Source organism: Lissotriton vulgaris, chromosome 4_1 (genome assembly GCF_964263255.1).
Source record: "Lissotriton vulgaris chromosome 4_1, aLisVul1.2, whole genome shotgun sequence".
In the NCBI taxonomy this organism is placed as follows: domain Eukaryota; kingdom Metazoa; phylum Chordata; class Amphibia; order Caudata; family Salamandridae; genus Lissotriton; species Lissotriton vulgaris.
Window position 1 is genome coordinate 136,324,630 of NC_141691.1, and position 20,954 is coordinate 136,345,583.

Sequence of the window (20,954 nt, forward strand, 5' to 3'; positions counted from 1 at the left end):
AAGCATAGCCTGCTAACCTGCCGACCTACTCAAAATGGCGGCCCCCGCGTTCCCAATGCCGGCTAACCAGTGCCGGAGTTCGGGGTTTGCAAGGAATAAGGTAAGGTGAGGTGATACAACAATAAAATCACAATTTAAAAAAGATTTAGCAGCGTAAATTTCGTTTTTAAATATAAATAAGGAGGTGTGCAAATATCGCAGTTAGAGCAACAAGTGGCAGAAAATCACTATGGCAGCAGAAAGCATCTACTCCCGGCTGAGCCTCAGGAGAAATCACATAAACGCGTAGGCATCCAAAGCATCCAGAACAAGATAAATCCTTTACCTGGTCTGTCCCACTGTGTTACACTAGAATGATAGTATATGGAGATCAGAGTCTTTCTCATTTGTGGCTGAAGAGTTCTCCATCTCCATTTACATATGCCACTGATGTAATATTGTTTGTAGTCCCTGGTGTAATAATGTAACTCAGGGGGTCTACACTGGGCCACGACAGCCACATCTAGCCGGGTTTAGATAAATAGTCAATTAATCTACATAGCAATTACTTACATAATGAATGATTAGTCTGAAACCCCATCTTGACTGGCTGCCCCTGAACCATTTCTAAACCTAACCGAAGCTCTGTTATACATAGAGGTGCAGGGACGCAACAAGCTTTTGTGCCTGCTTTTTTCCACCTGAGCACTATGCTAGTAAGGAAGGAGTTGGTGACACTTCTATAAAATGTACTGCACCAGCACGCATCTTGCATCAGCTTGATCACATGAACAAATGAGGGAACCCTTTGCCTTTATGCCTTCACCGTATAACAAGCCTGTAAATATCTATCAAAGATAGAGTAAACCAACCCCCTTTCTGTTTCAAAGGCTCCCTTGAGCCAGCAAGCTGACCAGCTCTGGAGATGCACCTGGGTGCCTCTGCGTGGTAGGTACTGTGACCTGAGAAGATTTTGGCAGCATTTCCAGCAACCCCAGATGACTTTCCCTTTGCTTTCTACAACTGCTGCTCTCTACTGATGAAGAGCTGAACCCAGAAACACGTGTGTAGAGATATACAGCAATGTCTGCACCAACTTTGGTGAACAACTATAGCTAAAGTTCAAGTAAGCACTAATTTTGTACTGCATTCACCAGGATGCAAAGTGGCGAACTGTGCTGGGATGTGCTCCCATCCCCCTTTCAAGAATTGAGAGGAACCTGGGTATGTAAACTGTGAAACAACAATGGTCTTTCCCAGAAAACAAATGACATACAGCAAAACTTGTGCCAGATGGGGTGCCCTTCAGCCTCAGAGGAAAGAGGCAGCAAGGAATTAACACCCTCATCAAACATGAGAATGGTGGTTCCTTGCTGCCTCTTAGCCACACCCCCAGGTACCCTCCTGCAAGCAGGTGCCATTACACACTGGTTGCCCTTCAGGGTGAGGACAGTTCACCATCTGCACTGAAATGCAGGCAGGCAGTTTTAAACAACAATTTGCCTTTCACTAATGTGCTGTTTACACGGTAAGCAAGAGTTCATACCTGCAATCTACATAATAACACTAGAACATGATGGATGGAATTCATCATGAACATTGTCAAATATTCACCCCAAGTCACAGTTCTTTCATCCCAGTTTGGACCCAGCCATATGCAAACTAGTCTTGACTCGGGGGTCCCCTGTGAACAGTCCAGCCTGAACTGCAAGGCCAGGTCGTCCATGGACCGGAAAAAAAGCACCCTGGGACTGGATTCAGTATATCACCCCACATCAGCCACGCTAGCTTAAATCAGTGGCATAGTAGCACAAAAAGATGATGGACGGAATGCTGAACTTTGACAAACATTCACCAAACACAGATCTGTCACAGATCTAGGTTAAATCTATTATTTCTTTGCTCACCATGTCACGCCAATTTGGAACCAGCCATATGCAAATCAGTCTCGACCATGCTCCCTATGAATTGCCAGCCAGAACTGCCAAGCCAGGTCCTCCCTGGACCAGAAAACGAGCATCCTGGGACCGATTTCAGGATATCACCTCTCATCAGCCAGGTTAGCTTGAATCTAGTGAAATAGCAAATATGGGACCCACGTCTGGGCATACCCTTGCCAATTAGGGCGATTATAGCAACACAAAAAAAGAGTTCATGCCTGCACTCCGAATAACACATTTTTGTGATAAGGTACACTGTCCCAGTCTGAGCTGGGTACATCCAGTTAAGGGTGCTCCGGGGCATAAATATGTGACATAGTACCCGAACTGTAATCTGGTATAACTTGATTCTACAGGAGACTCCAATGTATATCCCATTCTATATGGCACAATAGACCATGTAAGTTCCTTGTAATCATTCAGGCCTAAGAGATAAGATTCAGAGTCACAATATCTGTGAAAGTTGTATAAATGCCTCCACTCTGGAGTTTACTGCAGTTACCCTAAAACACCTTGAGGTATGTCAAGTCGTACAACTATGCTATTCCGAATATACACTGCCTAGTGTATCTCTGCATTTCAGTGGGATACAAAAACACTTATATGCAAACTATGAATAAAAGAGATAGACTTACATGTAAATCTCTCCATGTTTGCGCTCTCAGCAAATGCTCCAGACACTCTCATCAGACTAATATGGATGTTCGATAAAAATCACTGGCTCCAAATACCTGGGCCAATCCTCTCTTAGATGCCTTGGGATTCTTACACTTATGTACAAATATTTTCCTGGGATTCCCAGTGCCATTATGGAGCTCTACAAAGACAACATCTTTGCAAGATACCTAAAAATTGCCTAGCATGCAAAAATTGCATTCATCTACAATTGCATATTTATGCTACCTAAGCCCCAAAACTTAGCAGGAAAATTGGCTAAGCACACATAACATTAGATCTGGGCGTATGTATGTATCAGCATTTATAAAGTGTCAGCCTAGTTAGAAGCCACAATGCACTCTATAAGAATTGATATATTGGTTCAGAAGATTGTACAATTAGAAATGGGAAGGGCAAAGATCATTGGATGGGGAAAGAATGTGTTGGTGTAGGCCTGTTGCCATGAGGTGGTGGATAACGTATTGGTGGATGGTGAAGTGGTGCTTGATGAGCTGAAGTTTCAATTATATTCTGAATTGGGATAGGGTAACAGGGCGACCTAGGTATGTAGCATGTTGCTATTCCAAAGCCTGGGACATAGCTTGACAAGGCGTATATATATTTTTTTTATACATCTTGAGTTTTAGCCTGACAATGTATTGGCTTTTTGTTTTACGTGTCCTGCTCCAAGGTACAAGGTGGCATGTGTCGACAGTCTTTTGGTTAATCTGCATGACCTAAAGATCATGTGGGCTTGTATGGGGCCATCATTGAAATTTCTCCATGGTGGGGTCCTGTGACTTTATTTATTTCACCCTTTGATAAGAACTATACCAGCATGTAGGACACTCTTCTATGGCTAAGTCAAGGATTATGGCTATTGTGGAGTTGCCGACATCCACTTGGGGGAGAACTACAGCTGAAATCCACTTAGCTTCAAAATGAACATAAATTACACTTCTAAAGCTCAATGCCACTGGCTAGTGCCTCATCCCTAATATTCTTACTTGACATGGTTATTCATAGTGTACGACCTGATCAACATGCATTACATTATTTACATTGACGAAATACAGCGGAAGGCCCCTCATGGACGTCGTCAATTTTTCATCCTTCCAAATAGATGGAACCTTTCCTTAGTAAGCCACCATCCATACGCCTCAAGATGTTGCAGAGCAAACAAATATGTAGGAGGTCAGCAAGTCAGTTATATACATAATGAGGCCAGCAGGGGTTAAACTTAGGGTGTAGTTAGTTGACAAAGTCAGTTAATTAATAGGATTTTACCTAACTAAAACATCACTTTAGCCTATATTTTGGTTTCAGTAAAAAATCTATCTATCTATCTATCTAGCTATCTATCTAAATGTGTGTATGTATATATACATATATATATATATATATATATGCATGCATATGATTTTGATTGATTGATTTGATTTTGATTTTAAAATGTATATAGCGCACGAACGCCCGAGGGCATCAGGCACTGTGCAGAAAGGTTTGCCGGAAATTACAGAAACAGGTGACTTTAGTTGGAAAATAGCGAAGTTTTTGGTGATTTTCTGAAGGAGAGTAATGTTGGGAGTAATGTTTGGCTGTTTTTGATGTCTATCAGGAGAGAGTTCCATAGTTTCACTGTGCCCAGAGTAAAGCTTCTAGCTCCCCAACGGGCTTTACTAAATGTGGGTGTGTCAGAGAGCACACAAAAGAAGGGTCAGATAAGCGGGTCCAAATGCTTTTATTGCCTTTTTATGTTACACAGCTGCTTATTGCAAAGTCACTGGAAAGCCAAATCAATCTGCTCGGTGGGTCTATTGGGGAATTAGCTGTCTTCTTTAAGGCTCAGTAAGCACTACCACTGATCTCTGATCAGTTCGGGTCCGGGGTGGGCTCCACAAGGAAGGAGAGGAAAATAGAAAAAAAAGAAAACAAAAACAAGCATCAGCTGTCTGGTTGCCTTATTTCTCAGCTTCAGGGAAGTGAGTGAGGGGGAGTCATGCACTCGTCATGCGGAGTGGTGTAATAGAAACCCATCACCAGGCAAGCGTCGCTACAAGGAGACCTAGGTTGGTCTCGTTGGGTAGTATTTTACAGCCTCATCGTTTGGGAAGGACTGTGTTCTCTCCCCTACCCACCGCCCCTGCCCCCAGAACAGAGCATGCACCTAGGTAAGCCACACTCCTCCAGGAATGCAGTTGGGTAGCTTGTGGGGTCGTTGGCCTCCCGGCTCATATGTCGGGCCCTCCGGTTGAGTCTTCTCCTCCCTGTCATTGCCTAGAGGTTGGAGGTGCTCCGCGGCTACTCTGGTCATCTGTCTGCCTCCTTCGAATACCCACGCTAACGCCGACACACTCTCTGGTTCTCTGGGTCGTCTTTACTTGCTGGTCTCCCAACAGGGGGTGGCTCCTTCACTCCCAGACTCACTGAGGTCAGTGGGGGGGGGGGGGCGGGGTTAGAAAACCAAAAAAAACTGTGATCATGAGTTTGAACACAGGTCCCTGCAGCTGACGCATTCGTCCACTGAGCCACCAGACCCGGCATACACACATCTCTCTCTCTCTCTTTCTCTCTCTCTCTCTCTCTGTCTACCTCCCTCTTTCTATCTCTCTCTCTCCCTCTCTCTCCACCCCCTCTCCCTGTCTCCCTCTGTCTCACTCACTCTGTCTCACTCCCTCTCTCCCTCTCTGTCTCCCTCGCTCTATCTCTGTCTCCCTCTCTTTCTCTCCCTGTCTCCCTCTCTTTCCTTCCCTCTCCCTCACTGTCTTCCTCTCTCTCCTTCCCTCACCCTCACTCAGGCTCCCTCACTCAGTCTCCCTCACTCAGTCGCCCTCCCTCTGTCTCCCTTTCTCTGTCTCCCTTCCTCGGTCTCCCTCCCTCTGCCTCCCACCCTCTGTCTCACACCCTCTGTCTCCCACCCTCTGTCGCCCTTCTCCCTCTGTCTCCCTCCTCCCTCTGTCTCCATCCTCCCTCTGTCTTCTTCTGTCTGTCTCCCTCCCTCTGTCTCTCTCCCTCTGTCTGTCTCCCTCCCTCTGTCTGTCTGTCTCCGTCTGTCTGTCACCATCTGTCTTCCTCCCTTTGTCTCCCACCCTCTCCCTTTCTCTGTCTCCCTCTACCTTCCTTTCCCTCCCTCCCTCCATCTCCCTCCACCCCTCTCACTCTGTCTCCCTCCCTCCCTCTCCCTCTGTCTGCCTCTGTCTCCCTCCCTTTCCCTACCTCCCACTCCCTCCCTCTGTCTCCCTCCCTTTCCCTTCCTCCGTCTCCCTCTGTCTCCCTCCCTTTCCCTCCCTCCATCTCTCTCTGTCTCCCTCCCTTTCCCTCCCTCCCTCTCCCTCTGTCTGCCTCTGTCTCCCTCCCTTTCCCTCCCTCCCTCTACCTCCCTCTGACATTTCACCCTGCCTGTGTGTGCCCCGGATGAGACAGCTTCCCGGGCATACACACACAGCCGTACCACAGGTCTTTAAAAAACCATTTGTATGTTAATGAGGCTATTTCACCTCTTATGCCCCTGCAGCTCCACTCTGCCTATCTCTGGAATGCCGGGCCCCCACAGAGCAGCAGAGTCTCTCAGAGTCGCGCACAGTGTTTGCAGACACTCTTTAAATGTTTTTTTTAAACACGGGTGCGAGGTCTGCAAGGTCCCTGGGCCGCCACGGAAGGCTTGCCGGGCCACTGGCGGCCCGCGGGCCGTACTATGAGTACCCGTGGTATAAAGGATGAATGGCTTACCCTCTAGATAGTAACAAAGTTTTTCCACTGCCCACTCAATCACAAAGCACTCTTTTTCTATCACAAGACACCGGGTTACCATGCGAAACAGCTTTCGGCTGATGAACAAGACTGGGCGCTCTAGGCCATTCTTGGTTTCCTGTGATAGAACTGCACCGATGCCAGAGGCGTTGGTCTGTACCAGAAAGGGCTTACTGAAGTCAGGAGACGTTAGAATTGGTGATGGCCCATTTGAGGTTTAGGGAAGCCTTTTGGACTTCATCAGAAGGATGTTCGAGTTAGTTTTTGAAAGCGTCTTTCTTCAGGAGGTCCATAAGGGGAGTGGCTATCTCTGAATATCGGAAGATGAACCTCTGATAATATCCTGAGAAGGCCCTCACCTCTTTTTTTGTTTGGGGAAAAGGGGTATTCATGATTGCTTTAATCTTTTTTGCTTAGATTTAGATGGCCCAGTTCCCCAGAAGATATCCCAGGTACTGTACCTTTCAAAACCCCACCCTTGATTTCCATGCACTGACATGGAGACCCGCATTCTCCAATTCTCAGAATATCTGGTGACAGTGCTCAAGGTGTGATTCCCAGAACGGGCTGAATATAACAATGTCGTCCAGATAGGCTGAGGGATACGCTTGATGGTTGAGCAGCACGGTGTTCATTAGCCGCTGGAAAGTCGCAGGGGCTCCATGCAGGCCAAAGGGTAGAATGGTGAATTCAGACAACCCGTCTGGAGTAGAGAAGGCTGCCTTCTCCTGATCTCTGTTCCTTAAGGGGACCTGCCAGTAGCCCTTGGTTAGGTCAAGAGTGGAAATATAGACTGCATCCCGAGCCTTTCTATGAGTCGTCTATTCTGGGTAACAGATAGGCGTCACATTTTGAGATGGCATTTACAGCCCTGAAGTCTACACAAAAACAGACCAACCCATTCGGTTTTGGAACCAGGATGATAGGTGATGAGCAGTTGCTCTTGGATGGCCTTATTACTCCCATTTGCAGCATCTTATCAACTTTAGAGGAAATGGCTTTCTCCGGGCAGCTGGTATTCAATATGATTTTTTGCTTCACCACATGTCCCGGAGGGGTCTCTATTGTGTGCTCAACCAAGGGGCATTTGTCAGATAAGTCAGAAAACATACCAGAGAAGTGGCTAAGAGTGCCAAACAACCTGTCACGTTGTTCAGGGGTCAGGTTCTCATTTAACACCAATTGGTCCAGCGTACATGGGTCCTCTGGGGTTGATAGGGCTAGGTGATTGGTCTTTGGAACAGGGCCCAGCCATTTCTTCAGCAGATTGATATGATAACTCTGGGAGAGATTTGAATCCTATAAGTGGTTTGTCTTAGTTTGGCCACTACTTGATGTGGTCCTTTCCATTCGGACTTCACTTTTTGAAGGGAAGAGGGCTGAAGAACGAGGACCCAGTCGTTTATTTCTAGGGTTCTCCACTTCTTCCCCCTATTATGAAAGGACTGTTGTCGTTTTGGGTTCTTCTCTAGGTTGGAATGAGCCAGGTCCCTCTGCTTCTCTATTCTAAACTTCAGTCTTTTGGTGTACTCTAGGAAGGTCGCTAGCATCATCCTCCCCCTTTTTCCACACCTCCTTTATCATCTCAAACAAAGTATGGGGTTGTCTTCCACATAACAACTTAAAGGAAGGAGGAGCATCCTGGGCTTCTCTGCAACTGTCTGCAGATGACAAATAAGGCAAGGGGAAGGAGCTGATCCCAGCTCTTTCTTTCTCCCGCAGTATTTTCTTCAAAGTCAGTTTAAGGGTCTTGTTATAGCATTCGACCAACCCATCGGTTTGAGGGTGATATACCGAGGTTCTTATGTGGGTTAGGTTGAGCGTCCTGAGACATGAGTTTGGAGACACAGGTAGTGCCCTAGTCTGTAAGGATCTGTCAGGGTAACCCCACCTGGGAAAGGTATTCCACTAGCTTGTTGGCTATACTGGTTGTGTTAGGGGTTCTTTCTGCACCTCACTCTCATCTTTATGCACTTCTCTCACTTCTTTCTGTACCTTTCTTCCTCTTTATGTGCCTTTTTTCCTCTTTCTGCACCTCTCTTCCTTCGTTCTGCACCTCTCTTGTTTTTTTATGCACCTCTCTTCCTTCTTTCTGCACCTATCTTCCTTCTGGAGCACAGACATAATATTGAGTCCAAAATATCGATTGGACATAATATCGAGTTGTAAATATAGATTGGACAAAATATCGACAGGACAGAATATAGATATCCAAAATATAGTTTTTAAGGTAAGTGATGTAATATCGACTGTTAAAAATATAGAAAGTTAAAATATCGAAGTATATAATATAGACAGTAAAAAATATTGTTTTTTTAATAATATATAATTTTTTATAGTGTTTTTTATGTTATAATATGTGTGAAAAGTATCTTTTTATGTTATAATTAATTTTAATTAATGAATTTTGTTTTTAGAATTATTGCGTAATTTCATTCTGTTGCGGGTTGTGGGTTTATAGGGGAATAGGGTGGGAAGTAATTTAATTATAATTAATTAAATATGTACATTTATTTATTGGTAGTAATTTTTAATTAATTGTTAATTAATTTATATTTGTTATTAAATTACATTTTAATTGGTAATTAATTTTAATTAATTGATTGATTGGTAATTATGCAAATTTTACTAATTCATTTTCTGTAGCGGGTTGTGGGTTTATAGGGGAATTGGATGGGAAGTAATTAAATTATAATTAATTAAATATGTAAAATTATTTATTGGTCTTTATTTAGAATTAATTATTAATTACGTTTTTATGGGTAATTATTAAACATTTATTTGCAAATTCATTTAATTTAATTGAGTAATTGCTAATTATGTTAATTTTAATAATTTATTTTCTGTAGTGGGTTGTGGGTTTATAGGGAAATAGGGAGGGAAGTAATTTATTATTAATTAATGAAATAATAAAATGTATTTAATTGTATTTAATTCGAAATAATTGTTAATAAATTTTTAATTATTAAATACTTAATTGTTAATTTATAATTAATTTGTATTAATAGGTAACTAATTGAAATAATTATTGTTAATTAGTAAATTTAATATATTAATTATTATATTATATTAAATTGTTAATAATTTTTAAATATTTTTTATAGATAATATTTTGTAATTTTTTCAATAATATATGAAGTATTTACTTTCCCTAATGTTGTATTCTCTGGAGTGGGAATAGTAATTTTAACCCTTACGCTATCCAAAGCTTTCCCTGCTGTTGCACTCTTTGGAGTGGGAATAGTACTTTTGACCCCTACGCTATCCAACCCTTTCCCTACTGTTGCACCCACTGGAGTGGGAATAGTAATTTTTACCTCTACGCTATCCAACACTTTCCCTACTGTTGCACCCACTGGAGTGGGAAAAGTAATTTTAACCCCTACGCTATCCAACCCTTTCCCTACTGTTGCACTCTTTGGAGTGGGAATAGTAATTTTTACCCTTACGCTATCCAACACTTTCCATACTGTTACACCCACTAGAGTGGGAATAGTAATTTTAACCCCTACGCTATCCAACGCTTTCCCTACTGTTGCACTCTTTGGAGTGGGAATAGTAATTTTAACCCTTACGCTATCCAACACTTTCCCTACTGTTGCACCCACTGGAGTGGGAATAGTAATTTTAACCCCTACGCTATCCAACGCTTTCCCTACTGTTGCACTCTTTGGAGTGGGAATAGTAATTTTTACCCCTACGCTATCCAACGCTTTCCCTACTGTTGCACTCACTGGTGTGGGAATAGTAATTTTTACCCCTACGCTATCCAACGCTTTCCCTACTGTTGCACCCACTGGAGTGGGAATAGTAAATTTTACCTCTACGCTATCCAATGTTTTCCCTTCTGTTGCACCCACTCAAGTGAGAATAGTAAATTTTACCTCTACGCTATCCAACGCTTTCCCTACTGTTGCACCCACTGGAGTGGGAATAGTAATTTTAACCCCTACGCTATCCAACCCTTTCCCTACTGTTGCACTCTTTGGAGTGGGAATAGTAATTTTGTACCCTTACGCTATCCAACGCTTTCCCTACTGTTGCACTCTTTGGAGTGGGAATAGTAATTTTTACACTTTTGTTATTGTACTTTAACAATATTGGATATTATTTCATTATATTTTGTTACTATATATATATATGTTTTATCAAATATGAATGAATTTTTTTTTTATAACTTTCATTAATTATTTCATTATTATAAGTTAATTTAAGTATTTTTAAGTATATTTTAGTAATTAATTTTTAATATTAATTTAATGTAACATTTTTTTTAGTAAAGTCGATATTTTTAAAAACTATATTTTAGTAAACGATATTTTTAACTCGATATTTTAGTACTTACCTGTTTGTAGATAGAAACTCGATATTCTGTCTGTCGATATTTTTTCAACGATATTATTGATGGTCGATATTCTGTCCCTCGATATTATGTCAGTGATCCCTTGCTTCTTTCTGTATCTCTCTTACCTCTTTTTGCACCTCTCCTGCTTCTTTCTGATCCTCTCTTGCCTCTTTCTGTACTTCTCTTGCCTCTTTCTACACTTCTACTGCCTCTTTCTGCACTTCTCATGCTTCTTTTGCACCATTGTTCCTCTTTCGTCACTTCTCTTGCTTCTTTCTGCACCTCTCTTGCCTCTTTCTGCACCTCACTCTCTTCTTTCTGCAACTCTCTTGCTTTCCTCTGTACCTCTCTTGCTTCTTTCTAAACTTCTATTGTATCTTTCTGCGCCTTTCTGCTTATTTTCTTTTTCTCTTCCATCTTTCTGCACCTCTCTTGCTTCTTTCTTCATTATTCTTGTCTCTTTCTGCACCTCTCTTGCTTCTTGCTTTACCTCTCTTGTCTCTTTCATCACTTCTCTTGCTTCTTTCTGTACTTCTCCTTTCTGCAACTGTCTTCCTCTTGCGTCTCTGCCCATTTCTGTTGCTTCTTTCTGTACCTTTCTTCCTGTTTCTGTAGCTCTCTTGCCTCTTTTTGTACCTTACTTGCCTCTTTGTGCACCTCACTCTCTTCCTTCTGCATCTGTCTTGCTGCACCTCACTTGCCTATATCTGCACTTCACTCTCTCCTTTCTGCACGTCTCTTGCCTCTTTCTGCACCTCTCGGCCTCTTTCTGCACCTCTCTTGCCTCTTTTTGCACTTCTCTTGCCTCTTTCTGCCCTTCTCTTCCCTCTTTATGCACTTCTCCTGTTTCTTTCTCCACTTCTCTTCTCTCTTTCTGCACCTCTCTTGCTTCTTTATGCATCTCTCTGGCCTCTTTTGGCACCTCTCTTGCCTCTTTCTGCACTTCTCTTGCCTCTTTCTGCACCTCTCTTGCTCTTTCTGCACCTCTTTTGCTTCTTTCTGCATCATTCTTGACTCTTTCTGCACTTCTATTGCTTCTTTATGTACTTCTCTTGTTTCTTTCTGCACCATTCTTCCTCTTTCTGTACCTTTCTTGCTTCTTTCCCCATCTCACTCTCTTATTTATGCACTTCTCTCGCTTCTACCTGTACCTTTCTTCTCTTTTCTTCTTTATGCACCTCTCTTGCCTCTTTCTGCTCTTCTCTTCTGTCTTTATGCACTTCTCTTGCTTCTTTCTCCACTTCTTTTCCATCTTTCTGCAACTCTCTTGCTTCTTTCTGCATCATTCCTGCCTCTTTCTGCACTTCTCTTGCCTCTTTCTGCACTTCTCTTGCTTCTTTCTGCACCATTCTTCCTCTTTTTGCACTTCTCTTGCTTCTTTCTGTACCCCCACTCTCTTCTTTCTGCACCGTGCTTGCTTCTTTCTGTACCTCTCTTGCCTCTTTCACCACCTCTCTTGCTTCTTTATGCACTTCTCCTCCTTCTTTCTGCACCTTTCTTTCTATTTTTGCAGTCCATTTCAGTTGCTTCTTTCTGCAACTTTCTTCCTCTTTCTGTAGCTCTCTTGCCTCTTTCTGTACATCTTCCTCTTTTTGCACTTCTCTTGCCTCTTTCTGTACTTCTTTTCTCTCTTTCTGCACCTCTCATGCTTCTTGTTGTACCTCACTCTCTTCTTTCTGCACTTCTCTTGTCTCTGTCTGTACTTATATTCTCTCTTTCTGTACCTCACTTGCTTTCCGCATCTCTCTTGCTACACCTTACTGGCCTCTTTCTGCACTTCACTATCTGCTTTCTGTACCTCTCTTGCCTCTTTGTGTACCTCTCTATCCTCTTCCTGCACATCTCTTGCCTCTTTCTTCACTTCTCCTGCCTCTTTCTGCCCATTTCTTCCCTCTTTCTGCACTTATCTTGCTTCTTTTTCTACTTCTCTTCCATCTTTCTGCACCTCTCCTGCTTCTTTCTGTACCTATCTTGCTTCTTTCTGCATCATTCTTGCCTCTTCCTGCACTTCCCTTGCCTCTTTCTGCACTTCTATTGCTTCTTCATGCACTTCTCTTGCTTTTTTCTGCACCTCACTCTCTTCTTTATGTACTATTCTCCCTTCTTTCTGTACCTTTCTTCTTTCTGCGCCTTTCTTCTTCTTTCTGCACCTCTCTTGCTTCTTACTGCACTTCTCTTCCCTCATTATGCACTTCTCATGCCTCTTTCTGCTCTTCTCTTCCATCTTTCTGCACTTCCCTTGCTTCTTTCTCCACTTTTCTTCTGTCTTTCTGCACCTCTCTTGCTTCTTTCTGCATCATTCTTGCCTCTTTCTGCACTTTTCTTGCCTCTTTCTGCACTTCTACTGCTTCTTTATGCACTTCTCTTGCTTCTGTCTGCACCATTCCTCCTCTTTCTGCACTTCTCTTGCTTCTTTTTGCCCTTCACTCTCTTCTTACTACACCACCCTTACTTCTTTCTGTACCTCTCTTATCTCTTTCATCACCTCTCTTCTTTCTGTACCTTTCTTCCTTTTTCTGCCCTCCTCTTGCCTCTTTCTCCATTTCTGTTGCTTCTTTCTGTACCTTTCTTCTTCTTTCTGCACTTCTCTTGCCTCTTTCTGTATTTCTCTTCTCTCTTTCTGCACCTCTCATGCTTCCTTTTGCACCTCACTCTATTTTTTCTGCACTTCTCTTGCTTCTTTCTCCACTTCTCTTCCATCCTTCTGCACTTCTTTTTTATTTCTTAATGTCCTCATTTAACATAAATAAGTGAGAAGTCTTTAAGTACACCAAAGGTTATTCAAGGATCCCTGTATATTTATGATGATACCTTCAAGTTGGTAGGCCCGCCGGGGATCCAACAAAACCAGTTGCTAAGATTCTAATAGAGATAGGTGTCGGGGTGGATACCTTTCACCACCACAGCATTCAAGCCCTAACTCCGCACTCACGTATTTAGTAATCATTGGACTTTTGTGTATGTGATGTCAAATAGCAAAATAAATGAAATATCAAACCAAATTCTCCCAATCGACCCAATTCCTCCATATTTTACATCATTTGATTGCTGAACTAGCCAAATCTAAATTAATAATACGTCTACAGAGGCATCCCAATCTAGTACTACTGGTGATTGTGGTGTGATCCATTTTAGGCAAATTTTCCGCCGTAGAAAGATGGACCAACACAAATAAAAGAGAAGCCTGTCAATCAGACAAATTATAACTAACACACTCCTCTGGTAGGACCCCAAATATAACTAGACTTAGGCTTACCTTGACCTCTCGCCCCAGAACCTCAGAGACAGTCTTACCTATGTCTTGACAGAAGCCCTGGATAGAAGGACACTGCCAGAACATATGCAAATCATTCGCATCATCAGAGTCTCACTTTGGACATACCTTTCGATGAACACCTCCCAGTTTAGCCAACTTCTTCAGGGTCCAATACCCCCTGTGGAGTGTGAACAAAGGGGGATTCACTCTTGATCAGAAGCCAATATCATTTAGAAACCTCCGCAAGGAGAAAGTTCATGTTCTACATTAACTTGTTCTTTGTCCAAATGTGAGGCCCAGCTAGATAACTGATAAAACTTAAATCAAGTTTTTGGTGCATAGAATTGTACAGCTCGGCCCACAGGAGGAGTTTATTTCCTTGAAGTAGTTGTCCCCAACTAAAATGCGGAGGCTAGACTATCTTTTAAGCAGACTGGCGTACCTGGGGAATTCCAAATGTGGCCCCCTGCACTATATTAAGAAATCTTCAGGATCTTCCTGATTTGAAACCAAACTTCACAGGCCTAACTTAGAACCTTGAGTTTAATTTTTTTAAAGAATTTTAGGTGTCAAAACTTAAAAAGACAACCATCGCTCCCTTGTGGGGTGTTTTAAGACATGGCTAGCAACAGAGGAGGAAAACAGGAAGAATTGAATAGGAGAGGTCTTACATTCTTTGGTTGAAAGGCAAAAAAATAAAAGTGGAGATCCGAACTTGCAATGCCTCCCTCAACCTTTGAACATCTCAGCTCTCTGCCAGGCAATCCTAACACCCTTATTAGCCCAAAGAAAACTATTTATTAACCCTTGTACTTCTTTCAAAGCAGGCTGGTCAAAGGATAAAGGGATCATGTTAAAAATAAAGGTGAATTTAGGCAAGATTGACATCTTATTCAGATTAGAACGCCCTAAAATGGATAATGCAAGACTGTTCCAAGAATTTAATAACAAAACCATTTCATTCCGTTCAAAGTCAAATTTACCAAGGCCGTCTTAGTGATATCATGGGTGATTTGAATGACTAGATAGCGGATTTGTTACTTTGTTGTAACTGTAGTTGCAGGTATATTCCAAGTCATAATGTCTGACTTTTGAGGATTGATTAAGTACCCTGAAAACCTTCCAAAATTAGTCAGTAGTTTCTACAGACAGGGCAAGCTAGCAGGGGGATCACTAGAGAAAATCATCAAGTCGTCTGCATACACAGCAACTTTTTTAACCCAACCCTCCCATCTAAAAGGCGTAAATATATTACTAGCCCTAATGCTACAAGCCAGGGGTTCTATATATAGATTGAATGATAAAGGGGATAGCGGGCATCCCTGTCTTGTCCCCCATTCTAGCTTTTTAATTGATTTAGAAAGATTGCCATTGATGATAAGTCTGGCAGTGGACGTTTTATAGATGTTTTTAATGGCTCTAACAAAATGATCGCCCAACTCAAACTGTCGGATCATATAGGTTAAAAAGGGCCAGTTCACTTGGTCAAAAGCCTTTGCCGCATCGAAAGCAAATATCGAGAGGGGCTGATTATGGGCAGTGGCTATATCAATCGCCCATATTAACTCATGCAATAGTTCGTGAAACTGATGATCCCAAATGAATCCCTTGTGGGCCAAATGGACCAAGTAACTCACTGCCAAATTCAGCCTCCCTGCTAGGATTTGTGCAAAGATTTTATGATCACAGTTTAGCAGGGAGATAGGTCTATATGATTCACAGTTCTTTGGGTTTTTATTTGGTTTAAGAATCAAAGGAACCGCAGCCTCATCCATTGACTTTGGCATGGAGTTGTTTTCAGAAACAATCGTATCGAACAGAGTCACAAGTACTGGAGCAATCTCTTCAGCCAACGCCATATTAAGCTCATTCGGGACGGCGTCTATTCCTGCCGCACTACCCTTCTTTAAATATTTCAGCATGATCTTCAATTCTGTTAAATCAATATTTCAATTCAACAGACTAGTTTGGCTTACTATGAGGCAAGGGAGCAGTATATTCTCAATATAGTTCTTAATGTGCACCTCTAACACTACTAGGTCTTCTGTATACAAGTCCTGGAAAAAAACTCAAATGCCTGTATTTGAGGAGGTCTCTCCTGAGTATAGAGTTATTTCTTTAATTAGATTATTTTTTTTATTTATCCTGGACTTCCAGGTGAGGAGTTTCCCGCATCCCTCACCACAATCATGATTAGCTAGTTTACAGGCCTCCCATTTTTTCCTAATTATATCATCCAGGTGGTCTGTTAATAACTGCTTCTTAGCAGTTAACTCTCTACCTTCTTCCCCATCTAATCGCCCTTTCTGGCGGGATTCACACTCAGATCTCGCTCTAAAAATATCTTCCGCCAACCCCTGTACAATCTTCTTAGTCTGCTTATGTTTCCTGGCGGCCACACTCTAATAAACTCTTTATATGCATCCCAAATAATTTAAAATGAGGCAGAGTTTAAATTAATGTCGAAGAAAGTTTGTGTTTCTTCCTTCAACTGTGCAATTAGGAGGAGAGTGCTAATAAAGCAGACTGGTCTGAGAGGTGTTCCTGGTCGTGCCTAATTGATGATTTACATTACAGCAATCTTAAGTCAATCAGGAAGAAATTAACATGGAAAGTATGTCCGTACTTTTTATAGTGGAATGTAAAATCCGACGGTGCACCTCTCTTGCTTCTTTCTGTAACTTTCTTTCTCTTTCTGCACTCCTCTTGCCTCTTTCTCCATTTCTGTTGCTTTTTTCTGCACCTTGCATGCATCTTTTTGCACCTCACTCTCTTCTTTCTACACTTCTTTCTTGCTTCCTTCGTCCACTTCTCTTGCATCTTTCTGCACCTCTCTTGTTTCTTTCTGCACCTCTCATGCTTCTTTCTACACTTCCCTTCCTTCTTTCTGTACCTTTCTTCTTCTTCCTGCATTTCTCATGCCTTTCACTGTACCTCTTTTTCCTCTTTATGCACCTCTCTTGCCTCTTTCTGCACCTCACACTTTTCTTTCTGCACCTCTCTTGATTCTTTCTGCACCTCTCTTGCGTCTTTGTGTACTTCTCTTACCTCTTTCTACGCCTTTCTTCCTCTTTCTGCAGTTCTCTTTTTTCCACTTCTCTTGCCTCTGTCTCCACCTGTCTTACCTCTTGCTGCACTTCCCTTGCCTCTTTCTGTACCTCTCTTGCCTCTAATAACACTTCTCTTGCTTCTTTATCCACCTCTCTTGCTTCTTTCTGTACTTCTCTTGCTTCTTTCCGCACCTTTCTTCCTCTTTCTGCCCTTTTCTTGCATCTTTCTGCATTTCTGTTGCTTTTTTCTGTACTTCTCTTACCTTTTTCTGTACCTCCCTTGCTTCTTTCTGCACCTCTCTTGCCTCTTTTATCACTTCTCTTGCTTCTTTCTGCACTTCTCGTGCTTCTTTCTGCATCTTTCTTCCTCTTTCTGCCTGTCCCTTGCGTTTATCTGCACTTTTCTTACCTCTTTCTGTACTTCTATTGCTTCTTTTTGTACTTCTCTTGCTTTCGTCTGTACCATTCTTCCTCTTTCTGCACTTCTCCTTCTTCTTTCTGCAGCTTTTATGCCTCTTTCTGCACTTCACTTGCTTCTTCACTTGCATCTCACCCTCTTCCTTCTGTGCTTCTCTTGCTTCTTTCTGCACCTTTCTTCCTCCTTCTGCATCTTTCTTCCTCTTTCGGCACCTTCCTTCCTTTTTCTGAGAAAGAGAGGTGCAGAAAGAGGCAAGAGAAGTGCAGAAAGAGGCAAGATAGGTACAGAGAGAGGCACGATAGGTGCAGAAAGAAGCAAGAGAAGTGCAGAAAGAAGCAAGATAAGTACAGAAAGAGGAGAAAATGTGCTGAAAGAGGAAGAAAGGTTCAGAAAGAGGAAGAAGAAAGGTACAGAAAGAAGCAAAAGGTGTACAGAAAGAAGCACGAGAGGTGCAAAAAGAAGCAAGAGAGGTACAGAAACATGGCAAAACTTACAACAGTGACATGGGAAGGGTTTTTGTTTTATATTGGCTAGGTCCAACATTCTGAGCAGTCGGTGAATAGTAAAGCTGCCAGAGAAAAGTTAGGTTTAAGACATGTGGGCAGAGGGATTAGGGATTGGGCTACATTGTATGAGTCTCTGGAAAGGTACACTTGAAGTAGGCCATATAAATGTAGGTGTCTGCTTGCAATGGGAGGTGCACTCTGTCAAGTTTAAAGGTCTGCATGCTCACGTGACTCAGGTATGTATTTACATGTACATGTATTCTGACAAGTGCTGTGCATCTGAAGATGCTAGCCTAAAAACTGATAGCTACTTCTACAGGTGCACAAATCCTCTCAGTTGCGCTCCATCATTCGGTCCTAGAGAGAGACCTGTCAAACCTATGTAGGTGTCACAGAACCCCTTAAATAGACTGTTGAATTCACACATGCCCTATATTATGAGCAGAAAAGAAAACACACCTTAGTCTACAGAAACCTAGAAAGCATGCAGTCTGAAACACAAGTATTCTTCTATTTCTAGATTTCTTTTTATGTATCATGTCACTAGGAAAAGGCACAGACACGCATTGAAGCCTTCAGAAACATGGTGAGACTTACAACAATGTGATTGAGTGTGGTCGGAAAATCCAAACACTGAGATTTGCGCACTTTTTTAACTGAAACTAAAATAGTTTCTTCACAACTTTTATACCAGGTTCGGAAAATAAAGTTTAATCATTCTTTACATAAGTTGCTTCACTTTGTTTATTTCCATAGTCATTTGATCACTGATGAAATGTAATCCATTCTTCTATTAAACCATAATTCAATTCATTTCATATTCATAACTGCACCCAATTCATTTCGGGTCATCAACATACGACCCTTTCTCAAAAAATAAACAAAGTGAAGCAACTTATGTAAAGAATGATTGAACTTTATTTACCGAACCTGGTATAAAAGTTGAGAAGAAACAATTTTGGTTTCAGTTAAAAAAGTGAGCAAATCTCAGTGTTTGGATTTTCTGACCACACTCAATCACGTTAAGCAAGGCCACTGATTGACACAGTGGAACAGATTTTGCAGCACAAACAGGAACGTGTTCAATACATTCTTGAAATTGTAGAAATTGGAATAAATAGAGTGCACAGGGATATCAAACTTTTTTTGAGACTTACAACAATGACATGGGAAGGGTTGCTGTTTATATTTGACTAGGCCCAACATTCTGAGCAGTTAGTGAATCGTGAAGCTGCTAGAGAAGAGGCTCTGCTATTACACTCATCCAATCACTCAGGCGTTACTCTTGCACTCAGTCATTCACTTAAGTACTACTCATGCACTTATCCAATCACTCATGCACCATCCTTGCACTCATCCATTCACTCAGGCATATTCTCCTGCATTCTCCCAGGTACTACTCATGCACTTATCCAGTCACCTGGGCACTTCCAATGCACTCATCAAATCACTCAGGCACTACCCATGCACTCATTCAATCATTCAGGCCCTACCTATGCACTCATCCAATCATTCAGTCACTACCCATGCACTCACCCAATTACTCAGGCACTATCCTTGTACTCCACCATTCGCTGAGGTACTAACCATGCACTCATCCATTCTCTCAGGCAACTCCACTGCACTTATGCAATGACCCAGGCACTACCCTTGCACTTATCCATTCCCTCAACCACTACCCATGCACTCATTCAATCACCCAGGTACTACCTTTGCACTCATGCATTTACTGAGTCACTACCCATGGACTCATCCAATCAACCAGGCGCTACGCATGCACTCATGCAATCACACACGCACTAGTTGTGCAGTCATCCAATCAACCAGGCACTACTATTCCAGACAAACATTAAAATGTATTTTTAAAATCTGCGGATACGACTAAGCCCACTAATGCCCCGTGTGTGTACCGAAGTTGCCATGTGTTTGTTGATCTTTAAAGCGGTTCCACCTCCGCTTTTCGGTTGCACCCGCCGTGAGTTCGGCTGGCCCTGGGTGGAATGGTGTCTTTCTATTAATTTGGGCTGCCAGAAACGCCGCTAACAGATACTGTCGACCGAGTGAGGTCGTTGCTTATACAAAGCAGGAGTGTCTCTCTAATACGTGGGGCACTCACAGGTGTGGAGCGGCAGGCGAGGGGACACAGGACCACAGCAAATGCAGCTGTCATTTGATTTTGACGATGGGTGCGCCATGAACATTGCGATTGGCAAGAAACAACGGGAATGAAGACGCCCCATTGCTGGCCGTTCATTGGCCAAGGATACACCTATCAAATGGCAGGACTGTTTAAAAGACTGTGGCCAATCATCGATGGCTTTTCCGCACTGATGAAGGCAGAAGCCAGAAACGCGTCTGCGGATACGACTAAGCCCACTAATGCCCCGTGTGTGTACCGAAGTTGCCATGTGTTTGTTGATCTTTAAAGCGGTTCCACCTCCGCTTTTCGGTTGCACCCGCCGTGAGTTCGGCTGGCCCTGGGTGGAATGGTGTCTTTCTATTAATTTGGGCTGCCAGAAACGCCGCTAACAGATACTGTCGACCGAGTGAGGTCGTTGCTTATACAAAGCAGGAGTGTCTCTCTAATACGTGGGGCACTCACAGGTGTGGAGCGGCAGGCGAGGGGACACAGGACCACAGCAAATGCAGCTGTCATTTGATTTCGACGATGGGTGCGCCATGAACATTGCGATTGGCAAGAAACAACGGGAATGAAGACGCCCCATTGCTGGCCGTTCATTGGCCAAGGATACACCTATCAAATGGCAGGACTGTTTAAAAGACTGTGGCCAATCATCAATGGCTTTTCCGCACTGATGAAGGCAGAAGCCAGAAACGCGTCTGCGGATACGACTAAGCCCACTAATGCCCCGTGTGTGTACCGAAGTTGCCATGTGTTTGTTGATCTTTAAAGCGGTTCCACCTCCGCTTTTCGGTTGCACCCGCCGTGAGTTCGGCTGGCCCTGGGTGGAATGGTGTCTTTCTATTAATTTGGGCTGCCAGAAACGCCGCTAACAGATACTGTCGACCGAGTGAGGTCGTTGCTTATACAA